The 19,407-nt window shown below is 41.4% G+C and overlaps 1 long non-coding RNA gene across 2 annotated transcripts in view; it reads left to right on the forward strand.

Annotated features, from left to right (window-relative positions):
* Positions 1-245: 245 nt before the first annotated feature.
* Positions 246-19,407, forward strand: part of LOC122896580 — a 51,749-nt gene continuing 32,587 nt past the window's right edge. For both annotated transcript variants that reach the window (XR_006382420.1, XR_006382421.1), the window contains exons 1-2: positions 246-409; positions 11,940-12,054. This is a non-coding gene — a long non-coding RNA (uncharacterized LOC122896580). The remainder of the gene's footprint in view (positions 410-11,939; positions 12,055-19,407) is intronic.

Genomic DNA, 19,407 nt, shown 5'->3' on the forward strand with positions numbered 1-19,407 from the left:
CCTTAAGGGTTTGGCCTTCTGGAACTGTGCTCCTAAAACCCTTGGAATTTCCTGTGGTGGGAGCGTGAAAGGTGTCTTTTGTTAAGTTAATGAAGTGGCTTTGGGATGGGGGGCTGGTTGCCAGGGGAACCAAGCACCTGCCCCGACCGTTGCAGCTAGAAAGCTGAGCTCGCGGAGGGGGAGGGGCTGCAGGGTGACTCGGTGGCCCTGGGCCAATGGCTAATGAACCACTCCTTGCTCTATTATGAAGCCTCCCTAGAAACCGGGGAGGAGTGGTTTCCAAGAGTTTAGGGGTTGGCAGACAGGAGGAGGTTTGGGGAGAGAAGTGCAGCGTCCTCCACACTTGGTCCTCTGTCTCTCATCGTCCCAAGTTCCTGAGTTACATCCTGTTCTCATCCGCCGTGATCTAGTGAGTAACATGCTTCCTGAGCTCTGGGAACTGCTCTAGCAGATTAATGGGATCCCAGGAAGAGGAGGCCATGGGCCGTCCTGTGTCTCCAGGTCCTGGTTTAGCAGCATAGGTCAAAACTTGGATTTGAGATCTGTACCTGAAGTGGGGTGGCGGGTACTCTTGTAGGACTGAGCCCTGACCTCTGGCTGCAGACACTATCTCTGTGTAGATGTCTCAGAATGTGGAGACACGGGTGGTGGTGAAACCCTCCTCCCCACCATGGAATTGGTGACCAGCATCTCTTCCTACCTCTTTCAGGAAGCCCTGTGCTGTTTCCCTCCTTCTTCCGCATCCTTTCCCCCTAGAGGCAGAGCCTTCAAACGTTGTGTGTCTTTGTTTTAGAACTCGGTGGGTTTCTCCAAAGTTGAGTTTGGAGATGTTGGTGGAGAACTGGATTTTAAAGATAGCATGTGTTCTTAATAATCATGAAGACGCCGCCATCAGAATCCCATTGATACACTATGCGGACAAGCAGGTGGTTGTTGGTGTTGAAAGTATTCGTCGGTTCAGTTGTGACTCGTGGCGAAATTACATGTCATTCTGGGCCACAGTTTCAGAGTTAATACAGCTAAACAAGTGCCCCGAGATTGAAATAGAAAATGAATAAATGGTGATCCATGAAGAGTGGCTTGGAGCTCAGATTCAATCTTGGAGCACTTAAGCAATTTACTCGAGATTCAGCAACTCATTATGGAAAAGAAAATGTTCCGACGCGCCAAGATGCAGAATAAGAAAATGTTAAGTTCCTGCTTTCGGTCTTGAGTCCTCTCAGCGAGAAATCGTGATTGGTTTTGTTTTTATATATAGAATATGTTTGCTAAGCTATTGCCAGTATTGCCCTATTATGTCGATATATATATATATATATATATATATATATCACAAAATGATACGTAAAAACATATTACTAGGCTCACATATCGATATGCTGACTAATAGGTTGATGCGTGAGCCTGCGTAGAACGGAATTTTGGAACGTTACTTTTTTCTCTGTATTGTTCAAGTGATTGCAAGTAAAGTGTAAGTAAATTTAGCAAGGGAAATAATCTGTGCATTATTAGATTATTAGATGATTCACAGATCCAGCAGCAAGTGCAGCAGAGATTTGCAAGACTATAAATTAATTACTGTAAGACTCCAGCATTGGTGAAAAGCATTGAGTTGGGCTGATGGGTTCTATAAGCACACATCCACCTTAAGGCCAGCTTTTGACCCGAGGAATGACCCAACACACTAGTCCTTTGGAAATACTCATCGTCTACATGTTAAATCTCAAACAGGAGTTGTCCCCCCATAAAGTTAAAAGCTGACTTGGGGGACATGCAGGCTATTCAACGAACACAAACTACACTAAGTAAGTAAATTGTAAAGTCCTTTCCAAGTGTCAGGGATTCACCGGTTTCAAAGCAAGTAGAGCATTGAGCTGGATCATGATTTTATTTTTGTTTTCATTTTTATTTTATTTTGTTTTATTAACATATAACGTATTAATTGCCTCATGGATACAGGTCTGTGAATTGTGAGGCTTACACACTTCACAGCACTCACTGTAGCATGTACAATGCTATGTCCCCCATGTCCATAACCCAACCACCCTATCCCTACCTGATTTTTGATGTTTTTTTTTTTTTTGATGATTTATCTCTGTCTCTTTCTCATTGGAGGACTTCTGTCTCTCCATATATGTATCTATAGCCGATATAGATACAGATACATGCTTAGGACAGAAACCTAGAAATGAAGGTGAACCCAATTTCAGCCTCTTACTAGAAATTCATGAGAATCTCATTTTTAGGACACATCAACTAACTGTTACGTTGGCTTGGTTTATTTTTATTATGGGTAGCTGTACGCTCCTCAATGACTTATATTTACCTGGTTCTGTTTTTATACTTACCCAACTTTTAAGGCAAGAGGGCTGTGCGGATGTAGTTCACAACTTCTGGCAAATCTCTGATGGTTCATCGTGTGTGTGTGTGTGTGTGTGTGTGTGTGTGTGTGATGTTAGCCATCGTACAGTATGTCATTACTTTTGATGTATGTTTTCATCATTCTTACTAATTTTGCCTTCTGGTTGAATTACTTAAAGACACTTGAGAGGAGCAGTTGGCTAGAGTGAGAATTTTGGAGCTAAGCTGTCCCGAGGTCAAGGATTGGGTTAACGTTTCAACCTCTATAGCTCAGAGTGCAAAAATCTCTGAATTGATAAACTATTGTTGGCATTTTGGACAAATCCCCATGGTAGCAGTTTTAATCCCCCCCCCTTATTTAAATCTCAGGGAGCAGTAGTGACTATAAAACAAGATTCTAGCTAACAACTAACAACTACAAAATCTAGGCTTGACCACCAAGTTATAATGACAGATGTTAGAAAGCATGTATTACTTTTTAGGTAAGAAATACTATATATAGCAATCGATTATTAGTATATAGCACTTAGAAACATGTGGGAGTAGAGACAGACTATTACATTTTTTTTTAAAGATTTTACTTATTTGTCAGAAAGAGAGAGAGACTGTGTGCACAAATAGGGGAATCAAAGAGAGAGAAGCAGGCTCCCTTCTGAGCAAGGAGCCTGTTGCAGGACTCCATCCCAGGACTCTGGGATCGTGACCTGAGCTGAAGGCAGACACTAAACCAACTGAACCACCCAGGTTTGACCAACATGGTGGCTGTGGGCCTCTAAACAGAAATAATGAAATTCAGGACACGAACTTGAGCAATTTTTAAGTTCTCTAAAACTGATGAATCAACTGTGCACAAAAAGGGGGGTTTTGTAATGACCTGTTTACCCACCATCATGCATGTGTCCAATCCCACAATGCCAAGAGTGAATCCTAATGGAAATGACGGACCCTGGGTGATGATGATGTATGATGCAGGTTCATCAGTCATAATAAATGCACCCTCTGGGGGAATGTTAACAGAAAAGACTCTGCAGGAGTGCAAGCAGGCAATGTTACACTCCTTGGGAAATCCCGCTAACTGCCCCCCCCAATTTTGCCGTGGACCTGAAGATGCTCTTAAAAAAAAATCAAGTCTATTTTTAAAAAAGAATGAAAAAGAAAATGAAGGTCACGTTCTTGCAGTTGACAAGTGGCAAAGAAAGTGGATTTTGATCTTGAATTATATACTCAATTTTAACTGTTAATAATAGGTTGTAGCTTCATTATTATTCCAGAAGGCATGGGCCCCCCCGTCAGCATCCCTAAACAGCAGCACCTGAATATAAGTCCTTTTGTGTCTACCAAAAACTCTTCTCAAAATAGTTCTTAACCAACCTTATAGACCCTCGTCTTGCTGGGTCTACAGGGTTGGGAATGATCTCCTTTGAGAAGTAGTCACTTGGCATTTTGGACAAATCCCCATGGTAGCAGTTTTAACCCCCCCCCCCCTTATTTAAATCTCAGGGAGCAGTTACTAGCAGAGTGGGTCAGTAGCAGAGCCTTTCCTCAAGGTACTCTGTTCTAGATTCTCTGTTCCCTTCTCCTAACAGCAGGTCTTGGTCAAAGACAGCATCTTTCCAGTTTTCCCATTCTTGGTCTTGCAGAACAATTTAAGATTTCTATTTTTTTTTTTTTAAAGATTTTATTTATTTATTTGACAGAGATCACAAGCAGGCAGAGAAGCAGGCAGAGAGAGAGGAGGAAGCAGGCTCCCCGCTTACACAGGGATTTCTCTGGTCTTGGTGATCCCTTCAGGTTACAGCAACCTGGGCTGTAGGATGGAAGGTCCCCTACTCTCTTTTGTCCCTGTCTCAGAGAAGTTGATGTTTGTTCCTCTACCGGCAGCAGACAGGAAAATGTAACCTTTCCTCAGCATGGACCCTTTTAATCTCCGCTCCTGGTTAAAATATGTATACTACTGTACATGATGCCCGCAAGATTTCTACCCTGTTGATCGCATTAAATAGCACAGGAATTTTTTTTTTTTTTTTTTCCTAGTGGTGTGTTGACTTAGACCCTTGGATGGGCACTTGACTTTGTGGTTGGAGGGAAGGTCATACGAATTGTTTACAAATTTGGAATGCCGTGAGCCATTCTGAAAAGGGAAGATAATCTTCATAATGATCACGACCTCCAGTTCTATTATATCTTACATCCAGAAGGATCATAGCGTGCCTAACAACTGCTCCACTACAAATGACTAGGACGGTCGTTTCCCATCCAACTGGAATGTGTCAGCTGCTTAACAGAGCACAGCCCGATTAGTCCCCAATTTAGACGGGGGACTGAACAAAAACAGTCTGCATGCACAAAGGATCAGGATATGCGTGAGGCCATTTCACAAGCTGGAGCTGCTGCACGGACTGGGGAATGAGATCTTCCTACAAGAAGTTAGGAAACTCAGGTTGGCGGGAGGGAATGGCGTCCTTCAGAAATGAGAGCTCAGAATCCCCACAGAACATGAAAATATGAAGTCCCATTAAATGCAGTGGGTGATTGTATTTCAGTCTGTCACTAGACTCCTAGGGGTAGTTGGTGCCATAAGAAGCAAGACCTGCGCTTAATAAGGCAAAGACGACAGGGCCCAACTGAATGACGGTGTCACCCATCCCAGGCCCGTTGACCAAACCCTTTATTCTACAGGCAATCTCTACAAACTCGGGTTTCTGAATCTTCGTGACTGAGGACCAGCTCCTATAATATTATAATACAAGATAACATTATATAATATATCGTATATAGTTATATAATAATATATCGTGTGATACGTTGTGATAATATATAAGTAATATACCATGTATAGTTATAGAATATATTCAAATATTATATAGTATAAATGTATTTAAATATATATTATATAACTATATATGATATATTGCATATGTTATTACATAATATAACTGTATATAATATATTGTATATAAATTGTAAATATGATATGAATAATATAATTATATAATTCATATAATAATATAATTATATGATTCATATAATGTAATAAAATCAATTCTTAGGAAATGTATTCCCATGACCTATCATTTTATTATTCCTGTACATAAATTTATATACTCTTTCCTTATATAAAATATAAATACATATATTAAATATATAAGTAATAGTTACTTATATATAGATATTATATATATTATTTATAAGTAGTATTTTATGTAAATGTGTATAACTTATATATAAACTTGTTTATAAACTTATGTATAAACTTATATATAAACTTATATATAAACAAGTTTATACATAAGTTTATAAACAAGTTTATATATAAGTTATACACATTTACATAAAATACTGTGTATATACTTATATATATAAGTGTATATATGTGTATAATGTGTATATACTTATATATAAACTTATATATAAACAAGTTTATATATAAGTATATACACATTTACATATACATATATACATAAACTTATATATGCTATATAACATAATATAACATAATATATAATATTTAATATATGTTTATATACTTATATTTATATGCATATAACATATACGTTAAATGTGTAAATATATATTTATATATTTTATTTATAAAGGTATATAAAATATCCATATATTTGTATCTAAAATTTAATTTGTATGATCTTATATATAATTTTGTATATCACATATATATAATTTTATATATAATAATATGTAAATACCGTATAGACAGATGCAGAAACATTTAGATTTGCCCTTTAGCATTTCTTTGGTTCGGTATACGGAATAAACAAGGAAAAGTGTGTGATGAAGCATGTACGTTTCTGTGTATCCAGCCAGAAATCTTGTATCATACGCTTAAAAAGAGTCATTCAAACACAGCAATGAAAAGTGAAGTTTAAAAAAAAAAAAAAAAAAAAAGTGACGTTTTCCTGCCCTAACAAAATTTGCAGTTTAGCAGATTGTGTAGTTCAACGGTGTGTGGCTTACAAAAATCCGCCTTTTTCGATGAAAGCATTCCATTTAACCTTATTTAACTGTACAGACTCAGAAAATGTGTCATTGTCAAGTGGACACGAGTCATTCAGTTGGGTGGCAACAGTGGACTTCATGGATGCCTGCTGGTGAGTCTCTGAGCAAAGATCTACCTGGACCAGGGCGCCCGGGTGCCTCAGTGGGTTAAGCCGCTGCCTTCGGCTCAGGTCATGATCTCAGGGTCCTGGGATCGAGCCCCGCATCGGGCTCTCTGCTCAGCAGGGAGCCTGCTTCCTCCTCTCTCTCTGCCTGCCTCTCTGCCTGCTTGTCATCTCTGTCTGTCAAATAAATAAATAAAATCTTAAAAAAAAAAAAAAATAAGATGTACCTGGACCTACACTGAGGTCTGTTTCCCCATATGTAGGTATATAGACAAGCCCAGGGATGTAACATGGACAGTTCCCTCACGTAGTTCCTCTTTATTGCTCTTTATTGTAGTTCCTTTATTGCTTTCTTTTTTCTTTAAGATTTTTATTTATTTGGCAGCGTGAGACAGCGAGAGAGGAAATAAAAGCAGAGGGAGTGGGAGAGGGAGAAGGAGACACCCCACAGAGCAGGGAGCCCGATGCAGGGCTTGAACCCAGGACCTGAACTGAAAGCAGACACTTATTGACCGAGCCCCCCCACAAAACCCCCGTTTACTACTTGGTTAAACGACTTTGTTTCTCCATCAACATGGTTTGCTTCATGGAGAATTAACTTTTCCTTAGTAATTAATTCCTTTGTGGGAAGGAAATGGACCATGCATGGGTAGGTCCATATCTGAGCTCTCTGTGCAAGTACTACTGTATAGATTGTCTTTCTCTCTCTCTCTCTCTCTCTCTCTTTTTTTTTTTTTTTTTTTCTTAAGTAGGGTTCCACATCCAGATTGGAGCCCAAAGTGGACCTTGAACTCACAACCCCGAGATCAAGACTTGAGCTGAGATCAAGTGTCAGATGCTCAACCAACTGAGCCATCTAGATGCCCGTAGATCTGTCTCATTCTAGAGAATGTGCGACTCTTGATCTCAGGGTCATGAGTTGAACCCCCCACGTCAGGTGTAAGGATAACTTAAAAACCATTTATCATGGGACACTTGAGTGGCACATGGGTGGTTAAGCAACTGCCTTCGACTCAGGTCATGATCCTGGAGTTCTGGGATTGAGTGCTGCATCAGGCCTCCAGCTCCATGGGGAGTCTACTTCTCCCTCTCCTTCTCCTTCTCTCTCGTGCTCTCTCTCACTGTCTCTCTCTCAAATAAATAAATAAAATCTTTAAAAAAAAAACAGTTATTGAATTGCAGCTTACAGCATGTAAATATTTGCAAATATGTATAATATGTAAACACATACGATACCTAATATAACAATACATAAAATGCACAGTATGAATACATATAGTATATGCACATATAAATTATATAAATATGTATGGAATACAATATATAAACCTATATAATAAATATATAGTATATCGGGGGGTAGGGTTATGGACATTGGGGAGGGCATGTGCTTTTGGTTAAATTGGAAGGGGAGATGAACCATGAGAGACTATGGACTCTGAAAAACAATCTGAGGGGTTTGAAGTGGCGGGGGGGTGGGAGGTTGGGGTACCAGGTGGTGGGTGTTATAGAGGGCACAGCTTGCATGGAGCACTGGGTGTGGTGAAAAAATAATGAATACTGTTTTTCTGAAAATAAATAAATTGGAAAAAAAAATAAATATATAGTATATAAATCTGAAAATAGTATAATGTAATATATGAATACATAAAGGCATTATGTAAGTAAAGTTTCATAATATATGTAATAAACATAAATAGTTAATATGCAAATATATAATATAAATATAATTTAGGGGCACCTGGGTGGCTCAGTGAGTTAAGCATCTGCCTTCGGCTCAAGTCATGATCTCAGGGTCCTAGGATCGAGCTCTGCTTCGGGCTGTCTGCTCAGCGGGGAGCCTGCTTGCTTCCCCCCCCTTTCTCTGCCTCCTTGTGATCTCTCTTTCTGTCAAATAAAAAAAAATATAATACATATGTATTATATATATAATATACTATGTAGCATAATACAATGTAACATAAACTATGTGTATTGATACATGTCTAACACTTGTGTATGCCCTTGGCCCCCCTGGTCTGCTGACCTGCCATCAGATGTGTTAGGTGGGATCTAGGAGGCGTTACACACACCTCACTGTGTGCCTCAGTAGGGCTTTGATACAGCAGGTGGGTACAGAGATGGTCCAGACCTGGAAAATGCACAAGGGCCCTTCAGGTGCCTGGGATAACAGCCAGAGGATGAGGAGGTCCTCTGCAGGATGGGTGACTCATGTGGTGTTCCAACGACACAGCCCTGCTGCTCTGGCTGGTCCCTGAGCCTGTGTGATGGCATGCTCTAGGAAGCTCTAGGATTTGCAGATCTGCATCAGGTAGACCTGTTGGCCATCCTCCTTTGAGGTTAACCCATTCCATTTCACCTGAAAATTCAAGCAACAGCATGCCTCTAAAGAGACTGTCTCCTGATTTCCAAGTCCCTGGGGAGTGGGAAGTTTGATGGGCGGGGAGGTTGGAAGGTAGAGCAGCAGGTGCAAAAGCAGAGCTGGGCAGTGCATCACCGAATGCTTTCCTCTGTAGGTCCTCTCACAAGTCCTGGTGCTGCTGGGCTATTGCCCCATCCAGGACGCTGGCGGTGTTCCTGTGAACATCTGCAGAGCAGACCCAACACGCTGTGCCCCAAACCCATCTCTCAGCACCTCTGCAGGGAGCCCTGCCCTCCACCATACCCCCATCCCCAAGTACGCCCAGACAGCCTTCTTTAGGGTGTCCTGTAGACGTCTTATCATTCTAGATACTGCAGTTGGTGGACAACTAGTAAACCATGATGGCTTTTTTTTTTTTTTTTTAAACAATGCTTTGCCTTGCTCTCCCATTAATGTCTTGCTTTTCACTGCAACAGAAAAAAAAAAATGGTAATAGTAATAAAAAGCAGATGAATAAGGACACTTCAGGGGGGAATCATGGTAGGCAAGTCAAACCACACACCAGAATAAGGCACTCAAGCAAATCTCTACCAAAGAACGTTTCAAGGGGGCTTTGTTAGTTTGGAGGCTGAGGAACAGAAATCCTAGGGGTCCTGGGAGACTTTCCGAAATCCTCATGTGAAAGATAGTGAAAAGGTATAAAACTTGGCAGGATGGAGAATTCATATCTTCCTCCCTTTCCTGGAAGGAATCCGTTGTGAGGTGAGATAGGGCATTTGGATGTGGCTCTTGAGCTAAGTGGTTGTTTTGCAGCCGATTTCTTTCAGTAACATTCTGGCTCAACACATTTGCAGACGGACCTTCTCCTGTGATGTGGGACAGTTCGGAAGACATATGCCCCACGCCCCTGCCGCGTCCACATTGACCCAGACCCATCTTGGGGAGTCCCTTTCCTGTCTAATTTGGAATTCAGGGAACATGAGGTTTCTTTGCAATCTGGCTTCCCAGAAAGGTAGTAATGAAGAAATGAGTTGTTAAAACCTCGGGCTCAAAAGACAGAAGCGCTTGTCATCATGACGGTCTCCCCGAAGACACAGAATCTGTCGTGTATTGACGCGGGCCAATTAAAGTTAGTTTGCACATAAATTTTATAAAAATATGAGGATTTGAAGCCATCTGCGAGGTATTTCTCTGTTTGTTGGTTCAGGCTTTCCATCAATCCTTTTAATTTACAACCTGTCCCTCCAGACCATCAAAACAAAGAATGTTTTTATTTGCAATTAGGCAGCCTATCAACTTGAAAAAAAGTGTTATCATGTATAGGAACGTATGCATTTCTTTTGGGACTTCAGTGGGAAAACCGAGTGTGGTTTTGTTTTCATCATGTGTCCCAACGTCAAACATCTCAAAAGGAGCCGTCCACTAATTTTGCTTTATTTAGGTTGAGAATTTTCACTGTTGTTCGCTTTATTTAGGTTGAGAATTTTCACTGTTGAGGTTCCCTATTTCCATAAAATGTAGGGCCATGTTTTATGAACCCTTGCTAAGAGGGAAGTAAATGTTTAGAGAATAAAAACACCATTTGGTAAAAAGATGCCCCACATTTGCAGGAAGGATTCCCCACCTCATCTGCACATAAAAAAATACTGTCCTGCATGAAGGTTGTGTTCCCTTTCCTTCCCGAGGAAATTCTGGTAGCCTAGAATAACTAGGTAATATCGCAGTTGGCAAGACCTTATCTACAAGAAGAAGAAGATAAAAGGAGAGTGAGTTAGACGCATCTAGGAAGCATCTTCCTTCTTCTGTCATTGATTAATGGCTCTCCAGAGTCTTCTCCCAATTACGGGGTATCCCCGATAAGATGTGCCCGGGGAACATCCTTGGTAAGAATGTGAACCTGAGCTCTTAGGGAATCCCCTGGCGAGATTCCTTGGATCGCCCTGAGTTCAGAACCATGAATAAACCCAGGGTCCCTGATTTCCAGATGGTCTGTCCTCTTCTGGGTTCACACCTGGGTGGAAACTAACAGCTCCCGACTCGTGCAAAAACCCACAGATAACCTGAGGAATCAAGTCTCTTCTGATGGAAGAGTACAACAGAACTTAGGAAGCATCATTTCTAGACATTTGCCATATGGTACAGTAAATCTGAATTCAAAGAACTTCATAATACTTTGTGATAACGACGCATTCATATCATGTAATTAAACATACTTCGCAGAATGTATTTGACTTGAATATTTGAGTCCGTGGAGAAGTCAAAGTTTCTTGATTTTTTTAATCCAAATTAAAATACTTCCAAGGTTTTTTTTTGGGGGGGGGTTGTCCCTCTTTTAGTAAAAATGTTTGTGATTTATTTAAGCAGTGAGACTACTTCACCAGGCAGTGTCACAATATTTGTATGTGGTTAGAAGAGATGGCATTTAAGTGGGTTTTAATTCCCAATACTCTTTAGCAAGATCCGTATGGTTTCATTTAAAACATCAGCCCAGTATTGGTGCAAAGATAGAAAACAGATCACGACGAAGACATGCAAATCTCAGAAATTGCTCCTAGCCGATAGGCGAAACAGAGTCTGGCTGTGTTGATTTGGTATTATTTTATTTTATTTTAATTTATTTATTTGACAGAGACAGGCACAGCAAGAGAGGAACATAGGCAGGGAGAGTGGGAGAGGGAGAAACAGGCTTCCTTCTGAGCAGGAAGCACAATGCAGGGCTCGATCCCAGGACCCTGGTATCATGACCTGAATCGAAGGCAGATGCCCAACGACTGAGCCCCTCCAGGTGCTCTTGGCCGTGTTGATAGGGACAGGGAGGTGGGGTCATGGGAACTTGCCTTCACCCCACTTCCTCCAACACTGACAACTGTGCACACATCTAAGAAATCAACTTGGGAACAATGCTATTTATTACACACATAATGCAAATGCCATTTTTTTTTTTTTTTCTAAAATTCTTAAGCCCAGTATGGAGCATTGTGGGACTTGAACTCATGACCCTGAGATCAACACTTGAGCCAAGACATCAGATGTTCAACCAACTGAGCCACTCAGAGGTCCAAATACCATTTTGAGATGTATTTGTTTTCCTGTTTCAGGATCCAAACTGGGATCCCGTGTTACATACGTGTCATGACCGCTGACTGTCCACCTGTGTGGGGGAAGGTCCTACGTGTTTCCTGATCTTTTGCAACCTATTTGTGAAGAATGGCGGTAAGTTCTTTTCTAGAGTATTTCTCCATGTGCTTCGGTGTGATGTCTTGTGGGAAGGACACAGTCCTCAAATGAAGGTGTTTTCAGTATCAAAAGGTGGGAAAACGGGCAAGACAATAACAACATACAGAATTATAACCCATGGGGTCATAAGGAAATCCATGGAGGTCATGCTGCTATAGGTTATAATTTAGCAAATAAATGGGTAGGCTCTACGTTAGAGAAGAATTTCTCTTAATAGCTATGGAAGGGATAGGGCTCCTATGAAGTCAGTATTAGCCAAACGACCACAAGAATAGTTTCAGCCAATATTCCCCAATAGATGGTAAAATTAATGGGCACAAAGTTGAGGAAAAATACCATATTTCCATGGCCTCAAAGTATCTCTCACGGATACACAATAATTGCTGAGGGATAAATAACTTTTGAGAGACAATGCCCCGCAGACCATAATTCATCAAATAATTGGGGTTATCAACAAGAGCTGCACCACAGTGACCCTGTACCGACTATGTTTGCCCGAAAGCTCTTTTATTTTTTTTTTCAATTTATTTATTTTCAGCAAAACAGTATTCATTATTTTTTCACCACACCCAGTGCTCCATGCAAGCCGTTCCCTCTCTAATACCCACCACCTGGTACCCCAACCTCCCACTCCCCCGCCCCTTCAAACCCCTCAGATTGTTTTTCAGAGTCCATAGTCTCTCATGGTTCACCTCCCCTTCCAATTTACCCAAATTCCCTTCTCCTCTCTAACGCCCCTTGTCCTCCATGCTATTTGTTATGCTCCACAAATAAGTGAAACCATATGATAATTGACTCTCTCTGCTTGACTTATTTCACTCAGCATAATCTCTTCCAGTCCCGTCCATGTTGCTACAAAAGTTGGGTGTTCATTCTTTCTGATGGAGGCATAATACTCCATAGTGTATATGGACCACATCTTCCTTATCCATTCATCCGTTGAAGGGCATCTTGGTTCTTTCCATAGTTTGGCGACTGTGGCCATTGCTGCTATAAACATTGGGGTACAGATGGCCCTTCTTTTCACGACATCTGTGTCTTTGGGGTAAATACCCAGGAGTGCAATTGCAGGGTCGTAGGGAAGCTCTATTTTTAATTTCTTGAGGAATCTCCACACTGTTCTCCAAAGAGGCTGCACCAACTTGCATTCCCACCAACAGTGTAAGAGGGTTCCCCTTTCTCCACATCCTCTCCAACACATGTTGTTTCCTGTTTTGTTAATTTTGGCCATTCTAACTGGTGTAAGGTGATATCTCAATGTGGTTTTAATTGGAATCTCCCTGAGGGCTAATGATGATGAGCATTTTTTCATGTGTCTGATAGCCATTTGTATGTCTTCATTGGAGAAGTGTCTGTTCATATCTTCTGCCCATTTTTTGATGTGTTTGCCTGTTTCGTGTGTGTTGAGTTTGAGGAGTTCATTATAGATCCTGGATATCAACCTTTTGTCTGTACTGTCATTTGCAAATATCTTCTCCCATTCTGGGGGTTGCCTCTTTGTTTTTTTGACTGTTTCCTTTGCTGTGCAGAAGCTTTTGATTTTGATGAAGTCCCAAAAGTTCATTTTCGCTTTTGTTTTCTTTGCCTTTGGAGACATATCTTGAAAGAAGTTGCTGTTCGCCCGAAAGCTCTTAGCATCCATTCCAATCCTGTTCACCTGCTCTGGGCGTGCAACTGATCCACAACACACACTTCTCCTTTTGAAACTTGTACCTTAATACGATGCAATTCTCATTCTGCACGTATGACCTACAGAGAATCTCGCTTTTCTGCACCAAACCTGTAGAAAAATAGAACGGCGTTCCTTTGTGATGAGTGGGTTGATCTAACAGAGAAAGCAATGGAAATGCTCCTTTAGAGCAGAGTACAATCAGTGGTTAAGACCCTGAGGTACCATCCGTGAAACAAACCTGGATATCCAGTAAAGAGTTTCCAAAATGGCCCCATGGTATGTAATTTATGTCAAGCATACAAAGTATAGACCGTATGTGGCTATACGGGTTTATTATTAAAATCTGACACGTGCATGGGAAGAATGCCAATGTCTGGGTGCTTCTGGTTGACCTTGGAGTTTGGATACGGTGCTATGGGATGGAGAAGGGTTATGAAGTTGACATAGGATTGTCGTTCCAACATTCTGCATGCTTTGTAGGATTCAAAAACCATCCATGGCGGTTCTCATCAACGTTGTTCACGTGGTTATGATGCTGATTGGTTGTAAAGTAGTGATACAGGTAGTTTTTGTATTTGTATGTAAACTTGAATTACCCCGCCATGAACTGGAGATTCTTTAAAAGGGCAAGGGGGCAGTGGAGAACGAAGGTGTGTGTACAGGTAACAGCACAGGGTGTCCATATGCAAGGGGGGAAGCAGCCCTACTTTGGTGTCGTGAGACTCTCAGCATGAGTTTTATCCCTGGATTATCGGGGGCATTATTCCCATTGTCAGAGGCTGGCACTGTTTTCCAATACGGCCTGAGGCTCCCAGAGTATACGTCAGCATGCAGCAGCCCTAGGTCCATTATGGGGTAGACTCATGATGGGGACACAGATGCCTGTACCCTCTCCAGCTGTCTGGTCTTGCTTTTCCACAGCCTGAAAGCCTGCCATTTCGGGAATCTGTTGAGACCCCCACTGCCCGCCATTGAGTCACGATGGCATGGTTCCATTGGCATCTCCCAGCTTGGGATCACTAAGTAACAGTGTGGAAACATAACCCCAAGTTCAAACCTGGACAAGGATGGCAGTGACCTGACCCCCAGTCCATAGACTTGCCGACAACATGCGCCCCTCCGATGGTACTTTGTAGTCTCCGTCTCATTTCCCTTCACTATGAAATAGGCACTCCTTTGTCCGACTGTCTCTGACCACGTTAAAATCCCCTGTGCTATCTGTTAATGCCTGTTTGATTTGCACACCCGTCCGTATGCCCCGTTGTTGCTGTGGTTTTGCTTTTCTGGGAGGTTGATTATCCCCAGTTCACAGATGATCTATTAATGGCAGGAAAAACTCATCAGTGTCTCCCTCTCCTCTTCCAGGAGCCCTTCCTCACCTCCATTTCTTTGTAGACAGACAACCATGTGTCACATTTTTCCTTGAAAGTACGTTGTGTGTCTGTGTGTGTTTGAAACATTCTGTCATGCAAAAGGGAAAAAGAAAAAAAGCAAAATTTAGGTTGCTTGCTAGATTTCTCTCTTCATCTCCACTCAAGACAAGCAGCTTTCTTCTCCCCAGCAGCCGATCTAGGAAGTGATCATTTCATGTTCCGTTTCCTGTGGGCTAGACAGACCCATGCGTAGGGGTCCACGATGCCGTAGAAGGAACTCCCATCGTCTGTGGTCTTGCTAGCTGTTTGTCCTTCCTTCCTAGTTGTATAAGTTTCTGCCCACAGCTTCTGGACCTCAAGCCATTGAGACCAGCTGGATAGAATGTTGTCCCATTCATGCATAGGCTTCCATTTAAACTTGGCTTCCATTGGCTCTGTCATCAAATATTGAGTTTTTGAGTTATGAGTTTCTACCATCTTCTAGTTGTTAGACATATCGACAAGGTTGTGGAATGGTGTAACAGCACTGGAGCTAGACTCCTCCACCCACCAGGGTAGAAATCCTTCCATTCACTCCTTGCCCAGGACAGAACGGTACCCAGAAGGGATCAGATCGGAGTGGAAACCAAACCTAGCAGTTCTGTGATGTAGTCCTGCCATGCACAACTCTGGTGGAAAGCTGGGTCGAAGCCAGTGGCTTGGAGTTAAGGTCTTGGGGATTTTGATGCTACGTTGGATCGATCTATGGAAGTGGGTCAACACTAGTGCTAGTGCATGTGGTTGCGATGACGGCAGGCACAACATGGCACCCCCAGGTTCATTTGCCCAAAGGTTTGCCTGCAAGGAAGAGCTTCCAGCCACCATCTACGACTTAGCCCTGTCCTCCACGGGCAGCCTGGTCTTAGAGGAAGGCAAAGAACAGACGCGCATAGGCCAAATGCATGTGTGATAAATTTCCACGTGTGGTAAAATAAAGCATGTAAAGCATAAAATAAAGCATGATAAATACGCATAATGGGTTAAAATGAAGCACATTCACGTGGCCCTGGACCCTCAAGACCTTGGACTTCAGGGGAGGGGAAACCTCACATCATGTGTTTGACCTTCCTGCTACATCATTCATCAGCTTGTTGGGACATTTTTTTAAAAAAAAATATTTCATCCTGGAAATATTTGTATTTTATCGTGTACTTGATTTACGTTCTTTTTTTTTTTTTTTAAGATTTTTTATTTGTTTATTTGACAAACAGAAATCACAAGCAGCAGAGAGGCAGGCAGAGAGAGAGGAGGAAGTAGGCTCCCTGCCGAGCGGAGAACCCGATGTGGGGCTCGATCCCAGGACCCCGGAATCATAACCTGAGCCAAAGGCAATGCTTAACCTACTGAGCCATCCAGGTGTCCCTTTTGGTAGATTTTAAAAAATTATTTGAATATTTCCAAGAGCTTTGTCTATCTCTTGTCTCACACAAGGGATCATTATCTTAACTTTGAACAACACAGCATTTTTAATTTTTATTTATTATTATTTTTTTTATTTTTTTTTCAAGATTTTACATATTTGAGAGAGAGTGAAAGAGAGTGTGAAAGCAGGATAAGGGACAGAGGGAGAAGCAGACTCCCTGCTGAACAGGGAGCCTGATCCAAAACTCAATCCCAGGACCCCGAGATCATGATCCTAGCTGAAGGCAGAGGCTTTAACCCACTGAGCCTCCCAAGTGCCCAACCTGACTTTTTTTTTTTTTTTAATACTTTTTGTTTTGGGGTTTGTTTTAAGTTCTCTCCATGGACCCATGCTGGTCCTTGAACTCACCACCCTGAGATCAAGAGTTTCTAGCCAGGCAGTCCAACCTGGCATTAAAAATTTCTCCTAATTGTGAATATTTCCATAATAATTTTAGTAAGTTACGTGATTTTAACATCTTTAAGGGGTGCCTGGCCAGCTCTGTTGTTGGAGCGTACAACTCTTGATCTCAGGGTTGTGAGTTCAAGTCTCACACTGGATGCAGGGATTACTTAAAAAACAGAATCTTAAGAAAAGAAACAAAAACTATAAATAATATATCCTGTTATGCATACAATTCTCCAAGATAATAATTTATTTTTTACAAATATTCATGTGACTTCATGTATATATTTTTAAAAGACACATTCAGTGCCATATTATGGGAATAGATGACACAACGTAACCTTCTGTTGATGGGCATTTTGGATCTTCTGGGTTTTCTATTAGTGTTTGTAGGTTTTTTTAAATGCATTTCATATATATATGTATTATATATAAATATAAATATAAATATATATATGCACATATATGTATATTTAAAGATTTTATTTATTTATTGGACAGACAGATCACAAGTAGGCAGAGAGAGAGAGAGAGAGGAGGAGGAAGCAGGCTCCCTGCTGAGCAGAGAGCCTGATGCGGGGCTCGATCCCAGGACCCTGAGATCATGACCTGAGCTGAAGGCAGAGGCTTAATGCACTGAGCCATCCAGGTGCCCCTTTTTCAGATTTTGTTTAATGCATTTTGTTTTTTTTATCTCAATGCTATAGCAGATAACCTGTCTCATTTCTCCTTGAGCACATACCCTGGAGACTCCAGGAATATATGGGAAGCAGACACACACAGGACTAAGGGGTTATGCTTATTTTCAGCCTTATGGATTAAGACACCGTTTTCAGTTATTGAAACACACACTTCCATCAGAAGTGAGTGACGATTGTCAACTCCCCACAGGGCTTCCCATTATCAAGTGTTGTGACACCTTAATTCTTCAAAAACTGACACTTAGGCAATCAAATTCACCTTTATTTTAATTTGCCATTTTCTAATTTAGCAGTGACTTTGAGGATCTTGTCATTTACTGATTCCTCATTCTTTTCCATAGGGGGCGTAAAAAAAAACCCAGCTTTTCATTGATTTTGCCTCATTTTCTGTGGAACTCACCTATGGTTGCTATAGAATAAAATGCAGACTCGTGTATCAGTTATTGTATATGTCAGTCTTTTGACTTGGGTGTGTTGCAAATGAATAAGCAAAACCTCATTTGTGGTTACCTTATGTCTGTGGTGATGTGTTGAAATAAGTCGATATTTGGGGATGGGGGTCATTATTTTGCTGACCACAAACTCTCCTTTCAATGGGGGAATGGTTTGTCCTACCATGCTTTGTGCTAGACTTTGTGAAGGAATGATGCTCGCATTAGTGATCCAAAGTAGCATGTGGTAGCCATGATCATGTGAAATCTGGTCCTTGCTAGGAAGAGCTCATCAGGCCGACTCTAATTGGAAAGTGTGAGGCAATAAAGAGACAGAGGTATTTTCTCTTCTCTGTTCATGGACAAATGACGTGTCCACCTTAGGAGCGTGTCCACACCTAGCTTGGTATGTCTTAGCTCTTCCCAAAGCACGACTTGAACATTGCACAGCAAATCTTCCTTCCGCTTGATCAACTGCCCTTGGCGGATGGTTCTTGCCACGTGGAGGTGATCTAGTGGCAAGATCAAATTGCGGTCACTCCCCATGCACACCTTCCAAACCCTCATTAGCCGAGAGATCCAAAAACCCTGTGTGTCTGGACACCACGCACATTCTGACAGTACACTCTCTCGCTTAGAAAGCTGTGCCAGATTCCAGTTACTTCTAGAGGGTGAGGAATGCTCCCCTATCAAGAAAAGGACCTGACAAAAAAGGAAATTCAGCAAAGTTCGAGGAAGCCCCATTAGGTTATACTTTATCAACAGTGCTATTGGTAACTTTTATATTTTTCGAACTGTGGGCTTGTTTATTTAAAAAAAAAAAAATCCATTCCTGGCTTTTCAGGAACCAAGGAATCCTGCTGTTTGAGAGGAGCAGATAGAAGGGGGCGGATTATCTCACTCAGAGAGCAACAGTTATTGTTCAGATAAAGATTGCCACGATTATTCTTCCAACGGAGCACGCTTCAGCACTTATGACCTTGATGGAGACAAACGTTTGTGGAGAGTCTGTTCTCTGCCTGTTACTGTAACAGACTGTAACCTCTGATGTTCTGACAACATTGCTTCTGGTGTCTCTCTTACTTAGACAATCGTTTTCTGCTTCCCTTACACGTGTCCCTTCTGATCTAAATAATTTAAGGAGCTTTCAAGGACCCCATAACTGGACCTCTGCCCAACGTTCTCAGTTGGTCTTTATTCAAAATTACATAATTATGGGTAGATATCAGTATAGACAGCTGGTAGATATGACAGATGAGAGATGGATACATAGATGATAGATAGATACGTAGATGATAGGTTTTTA

Source organism: Neovison vison, chromosome X (genome assembly GCF_020171115.1).
Source record: "Neovison vison isolate M4711 chromosome X, ASM_NN_V1, whole genome shotgun sequence".
In the NCBI taxonomy this organism is placed as follows: Eukaryota; Metazoa; Chordata; class Mammalia; order Carnivora; family Mustelidae; genus Neogale; species Neogale vison.